Source organism: Lucilia sericata, unplaced genomic scaffold, assembly GCF_015586225.1.
Source record: "Lucilia sericata isolate MDLA Ls3-8-SP2 unplaced genomic scaffold, ASM1558622v1 Contig001289F_arrow, whole genome shotgun sequence".
NCBI classification, from domain to species: domain Eukaryota; kingdom Metazoa; phylum Arthropoda; class Insecta; order Diptera; family Calliphoridae; genus Lucilia; species Lucilia sericata.
Genome location: NW_023995239.1, coordinates 25,142 through 45,051, shown reverse-complemented (window position 1 = coordinate 45,051; position 19,910 = coordinate 25,142). Strand labels below are relative to the sequence as shown.

The window sequence follows — 19,910 nt, the reverse complement described above, 5'->3', positions numbered from 1 at the left end:
CGGAACTAGAACTGAACTAGAACTGAATTAGAACTGAACTAGAACTGAACTAGAACTGAACTAGAACTGAACTAGAACTGAACTAGAACTGAACTAGAACTGAACTAGAACTGAACTAGAACTGAACTAGAACTGAACTAGAACTGAACTAGAACTGAACTAGAACTGAACCAGAACTGAACTAGAACTGAACTAGAACTGAGTGGCCTCCGGTAGGTTAGTGGTTAGTGTTCTAGTCTGGTAGACCGGAGGTGGGTGGGTTCGATTCCCACCTGAGGCACTGGTTAAGGAGCGCACAACAGGCCAGATAGAGGCCTAGGTGTATTTCTTCGGATTTGATGTATATTCATCCTCCTTTCAAACTAACTAACTAACTAGAACTGAACAAGAACTCGATTCCGATGTGTAATTATTTTAAAACTGAGCAATTAATTGCTTTAAGTAATGAAATCGTTTTTAAACTTTTAAGTACGTTTTAGACTAAAAATGAGAAAAATTAACTTAAATTTAGTATTATAAAATTACAGGGAATAGAGCCACAACGAATACATACATAAATTCATTAAATCACCGACTTTAATTAGTTTACACACCATTTAATTATTGTTCGAACGTATTTCAAAATGACAAGATAGAGTATTTACAAAAAAAAACTCGCTCACACCTTTAGCAATTAATTTCTTTTGATTTTGCGCCTTTTTGCAAATTTTAGTTTTGGTTATTTTACACAAATAATTTATACGTTTTCATGTAAATAGCGTAAGAATAATTGTTGTCATTAGTTAAAGAAATTAGACATACATTCACTCATTCATGCAGACTTTTAGCGGCGATTTTTAGGGGGAAAAAGGGTTGGGGGACTTCTTTATAAATATTCTGCCTCATTTGATTAAAGATTTTTTGTGTCATAATTTCAAATTTGTGTGAAAAATTGAATATTTTCTTGTAAATTATGGTTAAATATTTAAAAAGCTAATTTTTTATTTAGGCATTTTAAGGTTGAAAATATATTTCTTTTTAAATTCTATTAGAGGGCAATTGTAATAAATAATAGAAGATATTTTCGGTTGAATCGACTTGGGGATCAATTATGGACCGTGATTTACAGAATATGAAAGGGTGATTAAACAGAACTTTTTTTATAAAATTTTTAAAAAATAATAAATAAACAAATTTTCTATTAAAATTCGCTTTTCATATCCTGCTTTTGCTGTTAAATTTAATGAATATTTTTACTATAATTTAACAAATTTATTTGCTTTTTACTTTTGTTTAATAATAATTAAGAGTTAATTTACAATATGCTTTAAAAGCTTTTGTTGAATCAAATACTAGGCTTTTGCATAATATTTAGTTTTTATATAAAAAAATTAATAATTGTTGCCAAAACAAAAAATAAATACTATTTATCATTATGTGTATTTATACAAATTTAAGTGTTGAACAAAAAAATCACTAGAGCATAAAAAATTATTATTAGTTTTATTTTAATGTAAATATTTTTTTAATTTATAAACCTTTGCTACTGTCAATTAACTCGTAAAAATATGTGTATAGCAGCAAACTAAATTTAAATAAAGAAAAACACAAAAAATATACACATGTATATGAGGGTCATATGATAAAATTATTGAAATAAGTAAAAAGCACCGAATAAAATTTTGGCATTAGACATAATGTATAGCTAAAAACCTGTAAATCATGACAAAACAATCAATGTAATTCTCATTTGGTTGAGAGTTTTTAAAGTATTTGTTTAAAGACACCAAAGCAATTGAGATTTGCTATAGTTTTGACAATGTAAGAGCACCAGAAAGTTTCATTTAAAAAACTATACTAAAACTCATTTTACATGCCTCCTGCATTTGTTGCTTTATTATTGCAAAAATTATTGTTTTTTTTTATACCAAAGCTATTGTCACAATTAAATATTTAAATATAAACCAAAAAACATTAAAATACCACATGCTAAAAATATAAATCAATACTTTATTTTTTTTCTAGGCCTTAAACCATTATATAAAAAAGAAGCCAAAATTAATATAATTTTTTTCAATACAATTTTGTTTTTTCTATTAACCTCGTTAAATGTGACCTAGTAATTACCACAAAAAACACATTGTGAATTATTTGACTTTTTTTCTATTAGTCCTACAATCAGAAAAATATTGCATGTTTTGTAGTAGAAGGAAAAAAATCTACTGTCTGGTTTAAATTAAAATCAATTTATCCTTTTTTATAGCAATTATTTAATGTTTAAACATGTTATACAATTGCTAATGTTTTATTTTTAAATTGAAAAATTTGCGATAACATTATTTGTTAAATTGCCTTAATTTAGAGGAATGATTTAGCGCAACAGTATTATAAACAATATAATTTAGAAACTGAACTAGGAATTGAACAATGAACTGAACTAGACTGAACTAGAACTGAACTAGAACTGAACTAGAACTGAACTAGAACTGAACTAGAACTGAACTAGAACTGAACTAAGAACTGAACTAGAACTGAACTAGAACTGAACTAGAACTGAACTAGAACTGAACTAGAACTGAACTAGAACTGAACTAGAACTGAACTAGAATGAACTAGAACTGAACTAGAACTGAACTAGAACTGACTAGAACTGAACTAGAACTGAACTAGAACTGAACTAGAACTGAACTAGAACTGAACTAGGAACTGAACTAGAACTGAACTAGAACTGAACTAGAACTGAACTAGAACTGAACTAGAACTGAACTAGAACTGAACTAGAACTGAACTAGAACTGAACTAGAACTGAACTAGAACTGACTAGAAACCTGAACTAGAACTGAACTAGAACTGAACTAGAACTGAACTAGAACTGAACTAGAACTGAACTAGAACTGAACTAGAACTGAACTAGAACTGAACTAGAACTGAACTAGAACTGAACTAGAACTGAACTAGAACTGAACTAGAACTGAACTAGAACTGAACTAGAACTGAACTAGAACTGAACTAGAACTGAACTAGAACTGAACTAGAACTGAACTAGAACTGAACTAGAACTGAACTAGAACTGAACTAGAACTGAACTAGAACTGAACTAGAACTGAACTAGAACTGAACTAGAACTGAACTAGAACTGAACTAGAACTGAACTAGAACTGAACTAGAACTGAACTAGAACTGAACTAGAACTGAACTAGAACTGAACTAGAACTGAACTAGAACTGAACTAGAACTGAACTAGAACTGAACTAGAACTGAACTAGAACTGAACTAGAACTGAACTAGAACTGACTAGAACTGAACTACTAGAACTGAACTAGAACTGAACTAGAACTGAACTAGAACTGAACTAGAACTGAACTAGAACTGAACTAGAACTGAACTAGAACTGAACTAGAACTGAACTAGAATTGAACTAGAACTAAACTAGAACTAAACTAGAACTAAACTAGAACTAAACTAGAACTAAACTAGAACAAAACTAGAACAAAACTACACTCAAAATATTTTGTACGTAAATTCAACTGAAAAGCCATTTTAAACAAATGAAATATCATTTAAAAAACGGACTACAAACTTTTCATTTAAATCAAAAGAATTTTTCAATTATTTTTGAATGTTATTTTTATAACTAACAAATTATGTAGAAAGAAATGTTTTTTTCAGTAATTTCAACATAAAATATTTTACCTACAAAAACAGTAAAAATGAAAAAAATTTCAGTTATTTTAACTTACAAAAAATTACCTACAAAAAAGTAATTTCTACTGTATTTTCTGTTGTTTTTAATGACAAAAAACAAACTCCCAGTAAAGTTAAACTAACTGCTTTTTCTTTGGATTTATGCACATATGTATTTATTTAATTATAGTGATATAAGAAATATCTTAACTATTTAGAAAATCGATTATTATGATAAATATAACAGATTTACATACAATATGGTAACACATCAAATGACTAATAACAATTTAAAAAAAATCGATTAAAATGATATTATTACTCCGATATCCCGAAACGTTTTAACAGCAAGTTTTTGGCCATTGATAGTTCTAGTACTTGAACAACGTGAAATTGCACACAAATAGCACAAGAATCTGAAGAAACTAAAAAGAAGAAATTTTTTTTATAAAATATGTATATTATGTAAAATTTGTGACAAATGCATACTTACGATTTAATAGCTGTCAATGCACCAGCCTCTATATTTGGTAGCAAGTTTTTGGACATTCACCTTGTATTTTAAAAAGGAATATAGAAGATTTCTAGATCTAAAAAATAAAGAATATTTATCAAAATGTACTATTAACAAAGTTTTAAAAAAGCATAACCGGTCTAGATCGACTAAATGAAGCCGATTGGTTCTGGTTATATAAATTTATTTTTGCAGATTTTATGAGGGTCAAATTGTTAATTCTAATTTCCAGTTTCGGACGACATTTTTATGGAGATGGTAGCCCGATTTTAAACAGTTTTTATAATCTTAGTCCTTACACCAAAGAAAACCTCTTTTGGCAAATTTTATAAAAATATCTTGTGACATAGACACTCGGACGGACGGATGGACGAATGTAGTAAACAATCCACGTCGATGCATTGCAAACATCAACACCAACATTAACACTTTTCAGTAAAATAGTCCAGGGTAAAATAAAATCTTAAGATATTCTAATTGGATTAAGAATTAGTATGTAGAAATCTTACCTTTAAATAACATGCAATTATAAGGAACTCACGACTTTGATGAAACTAAAACAGGCGTTTTTTATAAAATATTTTTAATAAAATGCATACTTAATGCTAACTTACCATTTATATCGCTATTATTACGCCAATTTAAAATATACATAAATCTGTATTTTATATAAAAAAAATAACAAATTGTGTTTTTTAAAATTATTTTATTATTTTCTTTGGCATTTAAAACTTTTACCGGAAATGTTTTTTTTAATTTTTTAAAAACAAAAATAATTACCAATAATATTAACTGTAAAGAAAAAAACATTTTTTTCTGTAGTTTGTTGTTTAAACAACATATCCAAAAGGTTAAAAAATATTATTTTCAATAAAATAAATGAATTTTCATTGATTTTTAACTTTACAGAAAACTTTTTGGATAAACTACAATCAGTTAATGTAAAACTTTTTTGAGTGTAGAACTAAACTAGAACTAAACTAGAACTAAACTAGAACTGAACTAGAACTGAACTAGAACTGAACTAGAACTGAACTAGAACTGAACTAGAACTGAACTAGAATTGAACTAGAACTGAAACAAAACTGAACTAGAACTGAACTAGAACTGAATTAGTACTAAGCTAGAACTGAATTAATTTGGAAGGATTTACAAAAAATAGTGGTTTTCAACTTTTATTTCTGGATCAGCTGGAAATTTGAATATCCTCCCTTTAAAGATTCTGAATATGTATATTAATATGCAATATGGAAACACAAAAAGAAATTGAAAGAAATGACAGACTTATTTCTACCACTCTGGTACTAACTCAAACGTAGAATAGTTTGTTAAAATATTACGCTCCATTTAAACCTTATTATTGCCTTAAAAAAAATACAAGGAAAGCTAAGAAAATGAAAAAGGCTTCAAATATGAAACTTTTTTATGCTCCAATTTTGAAGTTGTTTATTTTTCAGTTACAGCCTTCTCAATTTGCCTTATGTGCGTGACTCTACATATACATACGTTCGTAAGTGGTGGGTGTATCCTTTTTTTCCTACGTATGTTTTTAATCCTTTAGTTTTTATTCAAGTGAAAACTATGAAACTTATACGGGTGTATCTTCAACCCCCTCAGACAGGGCTCTCGACTTTTTTTCCTACTTGTAGTTTGTTCTTTTAGGGTTTCGTAGCTTTTTTGCTCCATGTTTTGTAGCTGTCATCGTATTATGTAGATTTTTGTTTGTTGTCTTTACTTTTGAGAAACCCATAAAAAAATAATGTTGTAAAGTTTGTCATAGAAAGAGGAAGTGATGGGTAGAAGTATAGAGATGATGTTTTTATAGGCTGCGCTAAGTTTTATAAAGGTACCCAATAAAATTGTCTGATATTTGACGTGTTCTTTTAAGAATCTGGTTATTTAAGAGCTGTGTACGAATTTCAAAAATAGTATTTATTAAATAATGATTTATTGAATTGAATTCTTAACATAAATATTTATACTTTTCTCCCTTCAAAATTAGCACAGTTCTTAAGTTGTCAAAATGATTATCTCCACTATTTAAATTTGATTAAAGAAAGACAAAATATAGTCTTATATTATGGTATGAGGCGGTTATGGCAAAATCGTTTTAACATTATTTTCTTATTTCTCCTTTAATACTTTCCTATTTTTCAAAATGGATTTAATCAATTTAGCAATTAAGCCATGGGCTTTGTAACAAACTTTAACAACCCTCTAAGAACTGAAATAAGTACTCGTGTCTCCACTTCATTCCGATGGTTTATTTAGATAATCATAATACATAATATAGAATATACAAAAAAATATAAAGAAAGAAAGACAAATTTATGTGTATAATGCTCCTTATTTATACATTGGTTGCATTATATGAGTTTGGGAATAATGTGGGAAGAACATGTTTCCCTTCAGCAAGATTTCTTTTCTATAATATTATTTTTTTTTCTGCTACCTTATCATTATTATTTTTTATCTCTTCTTTATTTCTTTTATACGTTAAAGTCAAACAATTTAAAGATTGTATAGAAAACGTCTATGTAGAGAGGAGTATGAATGTATGAAAACGAAAAATATGTACAAAATTATGAGAAGAGCAAAGAAAATATTACACACACGGAAGTCATTTCTCCTTTTAATAACATAATAAATAATGTATGAAATTGCTGCTACTTCTTCTGTGTGGAAGAGGCGATGGAGGAGGTGGATGATGATAATTTTTATATTATTTAATCTCAGTCGGACTATTGACCTGAATTGTTAATAAGGGTTTTTTTCTTAGTTTTTTTTTTTTTTTTCATCTACTGTTTCCTAAATATGTTTCCTTTTCATAATATACTACTATGGTACTTTGGTGTAAGCGTTTAAATATTTGAAAATAAACTAAATTTAAATATCAAAATAGAAATTTCTGAAATACATATTTGGACATTTTAATTCTAAACAAAAATTTAATCTCTTACGCCCCAACTTCTAGTTCAGTTCAGTTCTAGTTCAGTTCTAGTTCAGTTCTAGTTCATTTCTAGTTCAGTTCTAGTTCAGTTCTAGTTCAGTTCTAATTCAGTTCTAGTTCAGTTCTAATTCAGTTCTAGTTCAGTTCTAGTTCAGTTCTAGTTTAGTTCTAGTTCAGTTCTAGTTCAGTTCTAGTTCAGTTCTAGTTCAGTTCTAGTTCAGTTCTAGTTCAGTTCTAGTTCAGTTCTAGTTCAGTTCTAGTTCAGTTCTAGTTCAGTTCTAGTTCAGTTCTAGTTCAGTTCTAGTTCAGTTCTAGTTCAGTTCTAGTTCAGTTCTAGTTCAGTTCTAGTTCAGTTCTAGTTCAGTTCTAGTTCAGTTCTAGTTCAGCTCTAGTTCAGTTCTAGTTCAGTTCTACTTCAGTTCTAGTCAGTTCTAGTTCAGTTCTAGTTCAGTTCTAGTTCAGTTCTAGTTCAGTTCTAGTTCAGTTCTAGTTCAGTTCTAGTTCAGTTCTAGTTCAGTTCTAGTTCAGTTCTAGTTCAGTTCTAGTTCAGTTCTAGTTCAGTTCTAGTTCAGTTCTAGTTCAGTTCTAGTTCAGTTCTAGTTCAGTTCTAGTTCAGTTCTAGTTCAGTTCTAGTTCAGTTCTAGTTCAGTTCTAGTTCAGTTCTAGTTCAGTTCTAGTTCAGTTCTAGTTCAGTTCTAGTTCAGTTCTAGTTCAGTTCTAGTTCAGTTCTAGTTCAGTTCTAGTTCAGTTCTAGTTCAGTTCTAGTTCAGTTCTAGTTCAGTTCTAGTTCAGTTCTAGTTCAGTTCTAGTTCAGTTCTAGTTCAGTTCGTTCAGTTCTAGTTCTAGTTCAGTTCTAGTTCAGTTCTAGTTCAGTTTCTAGTTCAGTTCTAGTTCAGTTCTAGTTCAGTTCTAGTTCAGTTCTTTCTAGTTCAGTTCAGTTCTAGTTCAGTTCTAGTTCAGTTCTAGTTCAGTTCTAGTTCAGTTCTAGTTCAGTTCTAGTTCAGTTCTAGTTCAGTTCTAGTTCAGTTCTAGTTCAGTTCTAGTTCAGTTCTAGTTCAGTTCTAGTTCAGTTCTAGTTCAGTTCTAGTTCAGTTCTAGTTCAGTTCTAGTTCAGTTCTAGTTCAGTTCTAGTTCAGTTCTAGTTCAGTTCTAGTTCAGTTCTAGTTCAGTTCTAGTTCAGTTCTAGTTCAGTTCTAGTTCAGTTCTAGTTCAGTTCTAGTTCAGTTCTAGTTCAGTTCTAGTTCAGTTCTAGTTCAGTTCTAGTTCAGTTCTAGTTCAGTTCTAGTTCAGTTCTAGTTCAGTTCTAGTTCAGTTCTAGTTCAGTTCTAGTTCAGTTCTAGTTCAGTTCTAGTTCAGTTCTAGTTCAGTTCTAGTTCAGTTCTAGTTCAGTTCTAGTTCAGTTCTAGTTCAGTTCTAGTTCAGTTCTAGTTCAGTTCTAGTTCGTTCTAGTCAGTTCTAGTTAAGTTCTAGTTCAGTTTCTAGTTCAGTTATAGTTCAGTTCTAGATTCAGTTATAGTTCAGTTCTAGTTCAGTTCTAGTTCAGTTCTAGTTCAGTTAAGTTAAGTTCTAGTTCAGTTCAGTTCAGTTCTAGTTCATTCTAGTTCATTTATAGTTCAGTTCTAGTTCAGTTATAGTTCAGTTCTAGTTCAGTTCTAGTTAAGTTCTAGTTCAGTTCTAGTTCATTCTAGTTCAGTTCTAGTTCAGTTCTAGTTCACAGTTCTAGTTTCAGAATTCTAGTTCAGTTTGCTAGTTCCGTTCTAGTTCAGTTCCTAGTTCAGTTCTAGTTCAGTTCTAGGTTCAGTTCTAGTTCAGTTCTTAGTTCAGTTCTAGTTCAGTTTTAGTTCCAGGTTTTAGTTCAGTTCTAGTTCAGTTCTAGTTCAGTTTTATTTCAGTTTTAGTTCAGTTCTAGTTCAGTTTCTAGTTCAGTTTTAGTTCAGTTCTAGTTCAGTTCTAGTTCAGTTCTCATTCAGTTCTAGTTCAGTTCAACTTCAGTTCTATTTCAGTTTGGATCAAGGGGACCTTGTTTCATAAAAGTCAGGGGTTTCAATTTTATAACTTTACAACACGATATTTAAATTACAACATAACCACAAATAATCGAAATTATCAATCTGTTAAACAAAAAATTAATTTTGACGAAAAGGAAACGAAAAAAAAAAGAATTCCTTCAAAAATTTCAACAAATATTAAATTTCTGGTCGATAGCACAAATTTAACGAGGCTATAAATAAAAAGTAATATACAGCAACAACAATAAATAAAAGTTATCGAACATTAAAAAAAAAGTACCAGCAACAGAAACATCAGCAACAACAAGTATAACAACAACCAAATGTTATGCAAAATCGTTAAAAAGGCATTAAATATAATCAATTCAATTCAATTGGAATGAACCAAGACTAACAAACAGTTCAGAAATGTAGAAAGTTGGTTAACAACAACAAGCAGCAAATACATGATGTTTTTCTGTGTTTTTTTGAAACATTAAGGGCATTTAACACACAACAACAGCCAATAATTTTTGTGTAAATAGCTATAAAGTACTATTAACTATTGCTGAAAGCAGATATTTTTTTTTTTTTTTTTGAAAAACCAGCAACATTTTTCGTTTTCCTTTTGACACACAGGAAGTGGGAAGTTCTACAATGGAAGATTTCTAACAAAAGATTCAACAGCGTTTTTTTGTGTAAACATGAAAAATAAATAAAGTAATGACAAAGCAGTTTTAAGATGTTTTGTTTAATCTACAGTATGCAAAAAGTAGCTCTATGATATAGACAAGTTTATAGTTCCTTATGGAAAATTGATTATATGACATCTGGCTTTTAGAGAAGCATAACCCAACAAATTAACAAACTGCAGCATACCAACACTTATAGTTTTTTGTTTAGTTTATATTGCATAATTTTAGGCGTTTTTAAATAAACAACTTGAGAGGTTTGCAACTACAGTTCACTTTAAGCTGTTTACTGTGATTTGTTTATTTTGTATAGCATACTTTTGGGTGTTCTTTTAGAAAACATAATTTTTGCTGGGTTACAAAAAAAATATGTCCATTTACACATTTTCCAACTGGTAAAAGCAGATTCAATTAAAACTAAAGTGGTAATTTGCAGAAAAATATTTAAAATACACATACTCAATATAATAATAAAAAAAGAGAAGAAATATTTAATGGAAAAGGCAAACCACAACCAGTGAAGCGAGAAGGTTTTATAATGTGACCAAATTTATTTTTAAAATTTCTATTTCAATTTTATATATATTTTTTTAATTACACATTAAAAGAGAACAAACACATTTGTAAATGAGACTTTTTTTATATTGAAAATTTTAAAAATAGTTATTCCAGGCTGAAATCTTTCCACACTGAAAATTATAAAAAAATCTGAAAGTTTTAAAGTGTTTGAAATCTAGATACTTTGGAAAACTAAGGTGATCAGGGATTAATCTAATATCTTTTTAATTTTAAACCCTACACAATCTTCCATCCCTGGCACAACTGATAATTTTGTAGCATGTTGTTTTGTTCTATAAAGTTTTTGACAAAATTTTCATTGTTTCGGACCAATTTGGATGATTTTAAAAATGCAAACTTTTCGAAAGGATATCTGATAAAATTACTGAACAATTGGATCCCAAAGATATTTGAGATCTTTTGAAAATTGACTTTAACTGTTATACAGGCAGCCCCTGGGCGCATGTTACCTTGTTGAACTTCCCCCATCCTGGTGTGATTGCAATCTGTGGGAACAGAGGCGCTATCACACATATGGTGGTGTCTGGTACTGGTGGCCCATAGGGCAGAGTTTCGGACTTTGCGATGTACCGATTATTGGAGAGGTCTATTGAAGTGTCTGTGGTTTAAGCCCAAACTTGAGTAAAGAGAATGTTTGATGTTGTTACCGAAAAAGACAGCTGTTAAACGGCAGAGAAGTGACTGTGGGGCTGTGGGGATGGAAATGAGTCGGTGCCAAGTGTATGTAATACGGGATGGATGTAGGGGCATGCGAGCCTCACCCACCCGTATTTCGATTACGTACTGGTGGCCCATAGGGCAGAGTTTCGGACTTTGCGATGTACCGATTATTGGAGAGGTCTATTGAAGTGTCTGTGGTTTAAACCCAAACTTGAGTAAAGAGAATGTTTGATGTTGTTACCGAAAAAGACAGCTGTTAAACGGCAGAGAAGTGACTGTGGGGCTGTGGGGATGGAAATGAGTCGGTGCCAAGTGTATGTAATACGGGATGGATGTAGGGGCATGCGAGCCTCACCCACCCGTATTTCGATTACGCCTATAGGTTCTGTTGTCGAATTACAAGAGGCGGAAATGATGTTTTTGTATCTCAGAAGTTACGAAACGGTCAGTCAGAGATTAGATAGCTCGAGTACTTGTATATGAACCGTCGGATCAATGTACAAAAAATTATGATTATATTTAAATTTAAAGCAATTTTATCAAAACGTTTAAGGGCTTTACTGTATTTTTTTTTTCATTTACCAGTAAAAATATTCTACTCACTGTGATCCAAAGTTCAAAATTGAATTTTGTTTATTTTTATAAAAATAGGTTTATTTAAGTAAAGTTTTTTATAAAAAGTGTTTTCCACTCTTACTTTTCTTAGGTATTAGTCGGGCCCAAAAAAAATCAGATGTGTTATGATTAGACCTAAGAATATTCTTTAATAGTATTGCAACTAAATTACTTACAAGCTCCAGAAATCCATTAAAAGTTTTAAATTTAAAATTTGTAAATTTTATACAAATTTCACTTTTATTAATTTCTACCAAAATTATGGAAATGGATTAAAATTTGAAAATTAAAAAAAGTCCTGTTTTAAATTTCTACGAAAAAAATGACCTTAAATCTTATCTTTTTAGGGACCCGGCTACTGCACACTTTATGCATAATTTTCTTAAGTTCTTTTTTATAATAAGGTTTTTTATAATATTTTAATTTCCTTGTTAAAAGGAAATTAAATTTATGTTGCTATTAAGTGTCTGTATGTTTTAGTCTGCTGTTCAAGGTGGGTTCCCGTAGTACTGATTTAGAGCCGAAAATGTACTTAAAATGTAAGAACGATTTAATTACTTAAAAGAATTACTCCTTACACATCGGTATTCATTAAACAAATATGAAAATTTATTTTTAAGCGAATTCAAAAATCAAGTACAAATTGTTCTCAAATCAAGCCCTTTTTGGGATTAATTTAATCCTTTACAATTTTAAAGTGAACGTTGTAAAAGAATGGATGGAAAAATTCTAGCTAAAAAGGATACACTTACTCCTGCTATAACTACTGGGTTTAGATTCAACTCCATTTGGAGAAAAACCAAAAAAAAAGAAAAGATGAATAAATGGTTTGTTGGTTGATTTAATTTTTTGTAAAGTTTTAATAGCAGTAAAAAGGTATAAATTAAAAATGGTCGTGTGTCATATATTCTGCTCATCTTGATTGTGAATGTCAGTCAGGCTGTCTGTCTATTTGCCGATACGACTGGCGGTATATTTGTCTGTCTATAAAGTTTTTCTTTTTACAGAGTGACTGCAGTGCGCTGGTTGAGTTGTTCTTAAGGTGCTCGTGTTCCTTTTTCTTTTCAAGTCATGTTGCTATTGTTGTTGCAAGTAGCAAAGTCTTTTTGTCTAATATTAAATGAGTGTAGTTGTTCTAGTTGTATGTTGTAGTTATTTTAACTAACATTTTCAATATGCATGTTCATCCTTCCATCCATCCAGCTATGGCACACATGCCTGCATACCTTTTTCTTCTATTTTCTACCATTTTGTTACAATTTTTCGTAGTTGTCTATCTGTATAATGTATCTCTTTTAGAGCAAAATGAAAAAAAAAATACCTACAACAAAACCAACAATATGAAAAAGTATGTTGCAGCAATTTGGCACGGTGCCTAAATCAATAGAATTGTTGTTGAGCTGCAGCAGCAATAACAACAACAAAAGAAAAACATTTTAAAATGGTTGCAAATTGCAAAAAAAAACCTAAAAGAAAAGACACGAAACATAACGAATAGAAAATATTCGTTTGAGGGTTTTTTTCTGGCTTTTGTCATGGCATTTGTAAGCAGTAGGTCTTTATTTTCTAGTTCTTTGCTGGAGTATCCTCGAAAAGAACACATATATAACATGAATTATGGCCAAAATTTAATAGAAATTCAAATAAATTGTTTTATTATACCATTGTAGTTAAAAAGTTTAAAAATATAAATTTTCATTACAACTAATGTAATTGATGCACTTTTTTAGTTTAGGTAAATCAGTATCTTTAAAAAATTAAATATGGTCTATAGTTTGAACTATAGACAAGTCTATAGTCCATAATACCTATAGTATAATACCTAAGTCTATAGTCTGAACTATAGAAAGGTCTATAGTCTGAACTGTAGACAAGTCAATAGCCTGAACAATAGACAAGTCTATAGTCAGAACTATAGACAAGTTTATAGCCGGAACTATAACCAAGTCTATAGCCTGAACTATAAACAAGTCTATAGCCTGAACTATAAACAAGTCTATAGCCTAAACAATAGACAAGGCTGTAGTCTGAACTATAGACTAGTCTATAGTCTTATCTGAACTCCTGAGCTCTAAACAAGTCTGTAGTCTGAACTATAGACAAGTATATAGACAAGTCTGTAGTCTGAACTATAGACAAGTATATAGCCTGAACTATAGACAAGTCCGTAGTCTGAACAATAGACAAGTCTATAGCCTGAACTATAGACAAGCCTGTAGTCTGAACTATAGACAAGTCTATAGCCTGAACTATAGACAAGTCTATAGCCTGAACTATAGAAAAGTCTATAGTCTGAACTATAGACAAATCTATAGTCTGAACTATAGACAAGTCTATAGCCTGAACTTATAGACATGTCTATAGTATGAACTACAGACAAGTCTATATTCTGAATTATAGACAAATCTATAGCTTGGACTACAGACAAGTCTATAGTCTTAACTGAACTCCTGAACTATAGACAAGTCTACAGCCTGAAATATAGAAAAGTCTGTAGTCTAAACTATAGACAAGTCTATAGTCTATACTGAACTATAGAAAAGTCTATAGTCTGAACTATAGACAAATCTATAGTCTGAACTATAAACAAGTCTATAGCCTAAACTATAGACAAGTCTGTAGTCTGAACTATAGACAAGTCTATAGCCTGAACTATAACAAAGTCTGTAGTCTGAACTATAGACAAATCTGTAGTCTGAACTATAGACAAATCTATAGTCTGAACTATAGACAACTCTATATTCTAAATTATAGACAAATCTATAGCCTGAACTATAGACAAGTCTATAGTCTTAACTAAACTCCTGAACTATAGACAAGTATATAGCCTAAACTATAGACAAGTCTATAGCCTAAACTATAGACAAGTCTATAATCTGAACTATATTCCATTCTCTAATCTACTCTATAGTCTGGTCTATAATCTAATCTATGGACTGATTTAAAATCTAGTCTATAGTCTTATCTATAGTCTACTTATATTTTTTTTTTACTTTTTACAAGTACATAGAATTTAAAATGTCTGACTAAAAGCTTACATGACACTAAAACCTCTTAATCAAATGATTAGTTTCCTAGTAAATACTATTAACATTTTCTTTAAGATTTAATTTCCTGCTAGACCCACTTAGTTTTGTTGCAGTTAATTGCTTTAGACCGCCTAATGATGTTACTTTTTCTATTAAATTTTCTCAATAATGACATTTAGAATTTTCTAATTTACAATTTTTTATTTATTTTAAATACTACATAATCATTATTGTAAACAATTGCCCATGTTATTTTAGTTGATTTTTTTGTTTGATAAGTCCCTTTTTATTGTCTGGGCCTGCAGTGTTAGAAAATTTCTGTGTTAAAGAATTTAATGTGACATTGATTACATTTTTTGTGGTGATTTTCTTTCTCTATTTTTTGTTTATTTTAAAAACATTATAAAATGGCATACGATTAAATTTAATGATTCATTGAATTTAGTATTTAGCATAAAATAGTTAAAGCAAATTTTTTCAAATGAAAACATTGTAAAAAAAAACACATTAAAATTTGTTTTGGTTTGCCGCTTGCTGCATTAAATAGAACATATAATCTTGTATAGGGTAGCTAATACAAAGCTATGATTTAAAAGCTTTTTTGTTTGCAAAAAAAATATGTTACAAAGTAGGTTTGCAGTTGACCCTAAAGGGTCAACGATTTTACTAGATTATCAGTAACAATATTATTTCTTTCATATAAAATATGTACAATGAAAGAACGATTATTGTTAGTAAATTGCCTGTTAACTTATAAAAGCTCTTCAAAAGTAATATGTGAGGCCCTTAACAATATTAGAGATTTAAAAATTATATATTGAACATAATAACTTGGCTTTTGTAAAAAAATATATCGATTTAATGTACATTGTTGTCCAATATTTCTTTTGTAAATTTTAATTTTAATTTATTTACTGCAAAATACTAATTCAAGCTAAATTAATGTAATACTTTTTCTCATTTATAATATCCATTTTCTATTGCATATAGGACATCGAAATTTGCATTCTACATAAATAATTTCAAAATACAAATTGTCATCATCTGTTTTAATGCATTGTCATCTAAAATAATGAATAACAAACAAACAAACGCCAATTCTATTTCAAATATTGATTGGCAATTACCAGCAGTTTTTTAAATAGTAACTGTATGCCTTTAAGATACTAATGTCTAATATAGCAATTGATAACTTCCCAGCAAAAAATCTGAAATTTTTGGTAATAGCCAGTAGTTATTTCATATATTACTTGGTAATGAGTGTTCATTATCATCCACATTATTTCATTTAGCTGAATAGGTTATTACTGGTAAATAACAAAACAATTTGGATTTGTTATGGCTCAATTGTCTAGGTCGTTCATTTAACAAACAGGGGGTTCGTGGTTCGAGCCCTGCTGGATACTGTTTATTTTTTTCAGAATGACATTCATTTATATATTTTCGAAAAAAGCCGTTCTCAAAATTACAAAAAGCAACATGTTAATGGAGCATCGAGTAAGCGGCTGGAGTGAGAAACATAGAAAACAACTGAATGCCTGGGTTCAAATCCCGGCCGAGGAATTTTTTATTTTTTGTTTTCTACATTCAAAGTCGGCCCAAAATAACTAGCTATCACATAACATATTTGTAGGTTTATTTGTAACTAGTTATTTCGCAAAGTTTTTGTAATCAAATTAGTAACCATTTATTAATTTGTTTAAGGTAGGTACATATTATTTGAACCTCGTCGAACAAAAATAATTAGTTATTCACCCCAAACGTAATTAGTTTCCACGTGATTCCAATATTACTTTCTAGATTTCTAGGTAATGAAAATTTTTGCTGGGTTAACATATCACCGGTAATCTAACGTGTAACAGATTGGTACTTTAGCATCGCCAAGTAATCTAAAGATTATCCAATTTAAAGTTCTACCTAATATTTTTCTTTAATTTTTATTGATTCATTTGTAATTCAAAGAAAAGTCCATACATTACTTAACGTATCACCAGTTATCTAACATGTAGTCAATTGTCACTTTACTTTCAATAAGTATTCTGAAGTTATAATATAACTAATAGTTCGAAACTGGCACACGAAACTATCTGGTATTGGCAATTTAGAGCGCTTTATAGCACTCTTGCAAATAGTCATACACTTACACTGAAAAAAATGAGTAATCCGTACTCAATTCAATTCGAAACAGTTTTATTTTGATTTAATGTCAAATGTATACTTGATTTGAGTTTGAAATAAGATTGTTTTAAGAATGTAAACGATTCAATTAATCCCAAAATGATTTCGATTTGAGCTCGATTCTTGATTTCAGCACATTACACATTAGCATTTAAATTCACATAATAAATATGGTTATACTACTTAGTATGAGATTTTTCTTTCTGTGTACTTATTAACACCATAATAAACCAAATAGCCAGTCAGCCAGCATAATATACTTATTATAAATGTTAATGCTGTTGATTATGATGAGTTTATTACTCTTCCAGTTGTCGTATATAGGAGTTGAAATATTGATTGAACGGGGCGGGGGGGGATTGGTATATAGTATAATACGATAAGTCCCTTACATATTTGGCTTTGTTTGACAAAATTGGTGTAATTGACCGTAATATTGGAAATAAAAACAATAGGGAATTAAAGTGTTTGTTGATATTTCACATAGAAGTGAGTTGGGAAAAATTAATGGAAACAAACATGGCTAATTGGGCAATCTATCAGGATAGGTGTCGTGTGTTAGTTACCCTCCAGAGACTCTGGTCTGTTTTGAATTCTGCCACGATGGCTTCTTAACAAATTAACTAATCAATTTTCAAGAGGTTTTCATAATCATTGGAGGCTCTCTTCATTAGGCTTGGGGGGTAATAATTACATAAAGTAATTCATTACATGGTCAATAACAACTACTTGTAATGTGTAAATGAGCAATAATCAATTACAATAATTTTTAATTCAAGTTTTAGCAATTACAGTTACTTATAATGTGTAATTGACCAAACAACAATTAAAATTACTTGTAACTGAACTACAATTACTTTAATAGAACTGCAATTACTTGTAATTGAACTACAATTACTAGTAACTGAACTATAATTACTTTAATTATAATAGAATATTAACTATTACAATTACTTGTAATTATAATTTAGTCATTACTATTTACAATTACATGTAATTGTAATGTGTAATTGACCAAACACCAATTAAAATTACTTGTAATTGAACTACAATTATTTTAATTATAATAGAATTTTAACTATTACAATTACTTGTAATTATAATTTAGGTATTACTATTTACAATTACATGTAATTGTAAGGGAATGAATCCACAATTTTAAGTAATTGGACATTTTTCAATTACAAGTAATTGGCAAATCTTTAATTACAATTACAAAATAAACTAAATTTGTTTATTGCTCAACTATACATTACAAATAATTGTAATTGACAAAACTTCAATTAAAATTACAAATATGTATGTAATTGTAATGGTAAAACTTCAATTACTGCTAATATAAATGTAATTGAAAATGTAATCATTGCCCTACAAGCCTGTTCATGATTGTTTTATTTCATTGAAAGTAGAAGACCTTTTCGAATGCTTTTTACATACAAATAAGTACCAATTAATAGGACTTTTAAAATTACCTGTAGTAATAAAATAATATATTAAATTAAAACTACCTTAAACAATTTTGCCATAAATCTTTGTTTCATATAATTTAATTTCATTTTTTTTTACAATTTGCCACACTTAAATATTCGTAAAGAAACTAAATCATCATGTCATTAGACGTGATGTTGAATTACAATTAAATTTACTTTTGATGACAATGACAATTTATAATTAAACAAGATTAATGCTGGCAAATGCTCATACAACAATACAAATCCAACGACAAAAGAAAAAGAAAGGATTTTCCACACAAATCTTTGTGACATGATTCTAAATATTTTGTCTTGTGTTGGTTTTTGTGTGCGGTATACGTTTATTTAAATGTTAAATTAATTAATCTTTTTGTGTATGAAAATGAAAAATCTCTTGTAAAATTAGCAGACAATTAAAAGTATTATAAAGAACATTGGTGTAAGGAGGAAGTGCCAATTACTATGGGTTAATTATAAAATAGAAATGCATAGAACCCTGCAGTATTTGAAGGTGACAATGTATTGTGCTTAAATTTCAAAAGGAAGATAAACTTTTCTACTGTTTGGGACCAGCCACAGGTAACTGCAGGGAACTGATATTTCATATAAAACAGAAAAAACTTCTTTGAGAAGATTTGACCAACATCTAAACATTTAAATAAACCACACATGTTGACAGCTGTTAATTGATAGGGATATACCCTAAAGTATCACTAAAATGGAAAATAATTTAACATTTATGTCATCATGTTATCACCAAACAATTTTTCTAATTAATTATAAATTTTTAAAAAATTCTTGCAAAAACATTTACCAAAAATCCCAAAGACGCCAATCTTTTAATAATTATTTTAGTTAAATATTGTTTTTTTTTCGCAACTTTGTTTATTTAAACAATATTAATGATAATTATCATTGTAATGATTAACAAGATTAGTATCAATTTTAAAATGCATACCTTTAACATATAATAAGACAAATTCGTAACAAGCAAATGCCAACATACGTCAAATAATCGAGCCAATTAAAGAAAATGTATTAAATTGAAATTGAAACTAATACTAATACTAAAATACTCAAACTGTCAAACACATGGGCCATCATGATGAAATTGTGTGTAGATCCCAGAAATGGTCAACCTTTAAGTTGATTAAAAACAATTAACAAGCAAATATAAAGTGCAGAAGAAAAATGTATAGATTCTCCAAACCCTCGGATTGTTTAAGTATTGTCGAGATGACGGTTAGTAAACTTGATCTTCTTTATCCTTTCACATTGAAAATTGTATCATAAAGAGTAATTTTCTACAGACGATAAAGTGCTTCTAAGTTTTCATGCATTTCTGATTCACCTTTTGATAATGGTGCGAGAAATTACCAGCTTTGAAACAACGATGGCCAAACTTTACCCTGGAGCACAATGCGTCAATGTGTACTACTTGAGATGTGGATTTATAGGAATTCTGTTTTATACGCTTCACTTTCGTAAGAAGGAAATGTTAATTATTTATTAATTTGTCAATATAATTTTTCCACCCTAAAAAATTAAATATATTCTGGATCCTTATATC

General features: G+C 29.4%; 1 long non-coding RNA gene across 3 annotated transcripts in view; it reads right to left on the bottom strand.

Moving 5' to 3' along the window:
- Positions 1 to 3,784: 3,784 nt before the first annotated feature.
- LOC119610850 overlaps positions 3,785 to 19,910 on the bottom strand; it is a 31,227-nt gene continuing 15,101 nt past the window's right edge. The window contains exons 1-4 of one of the 3 annotated variants that reach the window (XR_005232017.1): positions 4,792 to 4,914; positions 4,687 to 4,731; positions 4,157 to 4,253; positions 3,786 to 4,088 (exon numbers count right to left, since the gene is read on the bottom strand). This is a non-coding gene — a long non-coding RNA (uncharacterized LOC119610850). Of the gene's footprint in view, positions 4,089 to 4,156; positions 4,254 to 4,686; positions 4,732 to 4,791; positions 4,915 to 19,910 lie in introns of those variants that run through there. The other 2 variants (XR_005232016.1, XR_005232015.1) reach the window with 2 other exon arrangements.